The following is a 6,000-nucleotide window of genomic DNA, read 5'->3' as shown; positions in this document are numbered from 1 at the left end:
AAAGACCATCGATCCAATCCAAATCCTCCCATCATAACTTGCATGTGACCAAGGCACCCAAGGCGACAGGGTGCCTTATTTTGCTGACAGAAACATGCAAGCATTAGACTTAAAAGGATTTAGCAGCTGCAGTCATGAGTTTAGCGGGCGGGGAGCAGACCGTGCCAAAGGGCCATTATAGGGTTGGGTGGCTGTCTAGTATGTGACGATGTCTGGTATGTTTGTGAGCACGTGGCTATCTGATAGCACGTGCAATCGTGCATAAACATTCCCCAAAAGGAGGGCTAAATTGCATGTTTGGGTCATTTTTTTTATATGGTGCCTTTTGCGTCCCCAGTATAAATCATGTCATATTTTCTCAAAATATTTACAATTGCTCATTCCATTAGTTTCTTTGTGTATGGTAAATTGTTGTCTATCATAAATACAGTGATATGGGCTTCAAACATTAGAATATATATTTTTTAAAGCTTTTGTTAAAGTTCTATTATGCGATTTTGCCATGTCCCTGGTGCTGTTTATTCAACTTTAATCTAGAAAATAACAAATAAAAACATATATTTTTAATTTTTTTTTGTTATGATATAATTATCATAGACAAGCTCTCTTTAGTCATATGGTGTATATTATCAAAATCGTAAAAAGAATTACAAAAAAATAAGGTTCTATGTCTGTCCCTGTGGTCGCTGTCCACTCTGTTAAGTTGCGTTACTGTCCCTTTAAGAAAACAACCACATTTGTCAGTGACATCATTCTCATCAGGTAACATCACACCAGTGGCGGGAAACTCAACTCTGGTAAGCTGTGTGGTTTTTTAGCTCTCTTACTATCTGATGTTGATGTTTTTATGAAGTGAATTTAATGTGGTTGAACATAACGTGTCCACTCTGTTAGGCCTAAATAATAAGGAGATCAATCAAATTGAAATTTTTCAAAACATGTTTGTGTGAAATTATAGATTTCTTATCAATTATTCAAGTCCATGCTAGCTGTTATGTTAACACAGGCAGGCTGAAGGCTAACTTTAGCTCAAAATGTCCACCGTGTTAGTGTCCACCGTGTTAGCCTCATTCAACTAACACGGTGGACATCAACCTAACAGAGTGGACATGTATATAGTAATGTTGACTTATCACAATGTATATGTAGTGCTATTATGCATTCAACAGCAGTTTCTTTCATAATTCTTGGTTAATCATCACTGCTGTTGCAAAATATCATATACAGCAAATACATTGGTGTTAAAAGTACAGTGTTAATGCTTTTCAGTGTGAAGTGTTACGATTTCAGTGGTAAATTCAGCATAGCTAAATATACTATGATTTAGGTGCCTGAGTTCGACCAATATGTTTTTCAGCAAGTTACATATGTCATGTATACAATAGAACATAAAAATATTGGTAAATCAACTATTTATTTTTTACAAGTTATGAAGTCCAAATGGCACCCTATAAAAAAAACGACCCGTTTAGGCTCTGGCACGATGCAGGGAGGCAACACTGCACACTTTTCAGGATAATTCGTTGACCATTGTTCCACTCATCTCCCTCACAGACTAAAGCATTTCCTCCAATCAAGTGTTTAGTCTTGGATTGAAGGTTTGGGTTGGACCACATAGATCAGGGGTGTCAAACTCTTGCCAACCCTCCCGATTTTCCCGGGAGACTCCCGAATTTTAGTGCCCCTCCCGAAAATCTCCCGGGGCAACCATTCTCCCAATTTCCACCCGGACAACATTATTGGGGGCGTGTCTTAAAGGCACTGCCTTCAACGTCCTCTACGACATGTCGTCACGTCCGCTTTTCCTCCATACAATCCAGTCACTTACTATATGCGGCTTTTACACACACACAAGTGAATGCACCGCATACTTGGTCAACAGCCATACAGGTCACACTGAGGGTGGCCGTATAAACAACTTTAACACTGTTACAAATATGCGCCACACTGTGAACCCACACCAAACAAGAATGACAAACACATTTCGGGAGAACATTCGCACCTTAACACAACATAAACACAACAGAACAAATACCCAGAACCCCTTGCAGCACTAACTCTTCCTGGACGCTACAATATACACCCCCGTTACCACCAAACCCCGCCCCCGCCCACCAAGTTAATGTTGATATTTACCTCAGAAGGCTGCAAATAGAAAATAGGCCTGCGTTCATTTTTTTATTTACATTTTATTTAATATACCATTGATGTTTTTTCGCTTGTTTTTTGAAAGTTGATTTTGCATTATTAAGTTATATAAGCGTTACTTGTTCCATATTCAGTATTAAAGCAAATCAGTGTAGCAAACTGAGCAATAATTAACGTTTTATTCATGCACTTTCTGTTGCTACTTCAAGGCTTGAATGTTTGATTCATTAATTATTATTTTATTTTCAAATGTATTATTAGCCTCTGGAAAAAGTTTATTTTGATATTTACCTCAGAAGGCTGCAAATAGAAAAGAGGCATTCAATTTTTACTTAAATTGTATTTGATATGCCATTGATATTTTTTAATTATTATAATTATTTGAAACTCAATTTTGCATGTCACTATAAAGTTATATAAGCCTTGCTTGTTCAATATTCAATGCAAAACTTGTTTGGGTCCCTATTAAAAGGTTAATTTGTTCAAGCTTGGCCCGCGGCTTTGTTCAGTTTAAAATTTTGGCCCACTCTGTATTTGAGTTTGACACCCCTGACATAGATGAATCTTAAAAGGGAACTGCACTTTTTGGGGGAATTTGGCCTATCGTTCACAATTATTATGAAAGACATGATGATGGATGTTTTATTTATATATATATATATATATATATATATATATATATATATATATATATATATATATATATATATATATATATATATATATATATATATATATATTAAAGATTAAGGATTAAAGTACCAATGATTGTCACACACACACTAGATGTGGTGAAATTTGGTATGACTCGGCTAGGATTTGAACTCCAATATATATATATATATATATATATATATATATATATATATATATATATATATATATATATATATATATATATATATATATATATATATATATGTATATATATATATATATGTATATATATATATATATATATATATGTATATATATATATATATATATATATATGTATATATATATATATGTATATATATATATATATATATATATATATATATATATATATATATATATATATATATATATATATATCAGGGTTGTACGGTATACCGGTCTTTGTATAGTACCGCGATACTAATGAATCATTTTCGGTACTATACATTCCTGGTTTATGAGCAGAGGAGCATGTTCGGCAGCGCACAATCACAGAGTACTTACAAGCAGACACAGTGTGTAGACAGAAAAGGGAGAACGGACGCATTTTGGCTTAAAAACTAAAGATAAAGGTGAAGTTATAACACTGAAACGCCCTCAGGAAAAGGTGATTTAAGACATGGCTAGCTAGCTAGCGGTTAACGTCCATCCGCCGTCAGCAGCGTTTTAGCTACTTCTAAATCACTAATCCTGGTCTCCATGGCGACAAATAAAGTAAGTTTCTTACAAGTATCATCCCTGCAGGACGAGGAATAGCTAAACATGTTTCACTACACACCGTAGCTCACCGGCATCAAAATGTAAACAAACGCCATTGGTGGATCTACACCTAACATCCACTGTAATGATACCAAGTACAGGCACGTATCTAGTCGATACTAGTATGATTATGTCGATATTTTTTGGCATCACAACATCTTCTTTCGTTTAAAAAATGTGTATATTATGTTTATAAAGTCAGGAAATATGTCCCTGGACACATGAGGACTTTGAATATGACCAATGTATGATCCTGTAATTACTTGGTATCGAAATGATACCCAAATTTGTGGTATCATCCAAAACTAATGTAAAGTATCAAACAACAGAAGAATAAGTGATTATTACATTTTAACAGAAGTGTAGATAGAACATGTTAAAAGAGAAAGTAAGCAGATATTAACAGTAAATGAACAAGTAGATTAATAATTCATTTTCTACCACTTGTCCTTAATAATGTTGACAAAATAATAGAACGATAAATGACACAATATGTTACTGCATATGTCAACAGACTAATTAGGAGCCTTTGTTTGTTTACTTACTACTAAAAGACAAGTTGTCTTGTATGTTCACTATTTTATTTAAGGGCTTAAGTGCAATAAGAAACATATGTTTAATGTACACTAAGATTTTTTGTTAAAATAAAGCCAATAATGCAATTTTTTGTGGTCCCCTTTATTTAGAAAAGTATCAAAGTACCGAAAAGTATCAAAATAATCAAAATAATTTTAGTACCGGTACTGGTACCAAAATATTGGTATCGGGACAACACCAGTTTAGCTACTGCAACAGGGCTGTGCTGAGATTTTGGTTTGAATATTACCAAATGTGCAGAAAAATAAATAAGTGAATCTTTTCTTTCGGACAGGGATGTGATAGGGTCAGGACTGAGTGAAAACTGAGGTAGTGGATTTTTACTAGATTTGTTTTAACTTTGAATAATACACTTGAGATACGGAGTAGCACAAATGTGTAAAAAAAAAAAAAAAAAAAGTAGTATATTTCATAGTCACACCATACTCAGACACGTCGGCTCCGGTGGGAAAAAGTTGCAAATGACATCTGTTTCTTAGAAAAAAAAAAACCCAAAAAAACAATGTCATCTATTTTCCCAGTAGTCGACTGATAGCCGACCACAGACTAGACCACCATGCGATCCTACTGGCAATCACAGTTCAACCTCGGTGCAGGTCTGCACTTTACCAGCCTTCATCCGAGATGAGCCGATTGAGCTGGTTTTGCAAAGGCTCCAGCCTGACTGCCGTCACCGCAGCCTCTTAAAGGCATCAAGTAATGGTTCAAGTCCTGCACTGTCTTGTCGGTGATTCATGACACTGCTGACGAGTGGGACTTAAAAGGCCTTGCACGCCCCACAACCGCCCTTCTTTTTAGACCTCTCAGGTTGATAAGGGGCGGAGCTATGCTGGTCATCACATGATGTCACAAAGATAATATGACTGATATCACATGAGTCCTTAATTCAACGCCTGCGTGTGGATTTCATGTATATTGACTCATTACAATAGTCCTGGAAATAACTGTAAATATCTGAGGAGGAGCATTTGAGGTGACACTTTATCCCCCACACTCATCCTTCAGAGTAAATCACAAAATATGCAACTTGTTTTAATCCAGGGGTCGGCAACCCAAAATGTTGACAGGGCCATACTGGACCAAAAACGCACAAAAAAAAATCTGTCTGGAGCCGCAAAAAATGCAAAGCCTTATATAAGTGTTATAATGAAGGCAACACATGGTTTACAGTCGCCATCAAAAGTTTACATACACTTGTAAAGAACATAATGTCATGGCTGTCTTGAGTTTCCAATCATTTCTACAACTCCTTTTTTTGTGATTGGAGCACATACTTGTTGGTCACAAAAAACATTCATGAAGTTTGGTTCTTTTATGAATTTATTATGGGTCTACTGAAAATGTGAGCAAATCTGCTGGGTCAAAAGTATTCATACAGCAATGTTAATATTTGGTTACATGTCCCTTGGCAAGTTTCACTGCAATAAGGCACTTTTGGTAGCCATCCAGAAGCTTCTGCTTGAATTTCTGACTACTCCTCTTGACAAAATTGGTGCAGTTCAGCTAAATGTGTTGGTTTTCTGAGATGGACTTGTTTCTTCAGCATTGTCCACACGTTTAAGTCAGGACTTTGGGAAGGCCATTCTAAAACCTTCATTCTAGCCCAGTGGTTCTTAACCTGGGTTCAATCGAACCCTAGGGGTTCGGTGAGTCGGGCTCAGGGGTTTGGCGGAGGTCAAGACACACCCGACTCATCGTGTAAATAAAAACTTCTCCCTATCGGCGTATTACGGATACGGCAACAGCAGAAGTCACACTGATTTGCAGGTGTGTAATTTGTTGTGAGTTTATGCACTG

The sequence above is a fragment of the Entelurus aequoreus genome, linkage group LG22 (genome assembly GCF_033978785.1).
Source record: "Entelurus aequoreus isolate RoL-2023_Sb linkage group LG22, RoL_Eaeq_v1.1, whole genome shotgun sequence".
Classification (NCBI taxonomy): Eukaryota; Metazoa; Chordata; class Actinopteri; order Syngnathiformes; family Syngnathidae; genus Entelurus; species Entelurus aequoreus.
This window is presented reverse-complemented; position numbering follows the sequence as displayed.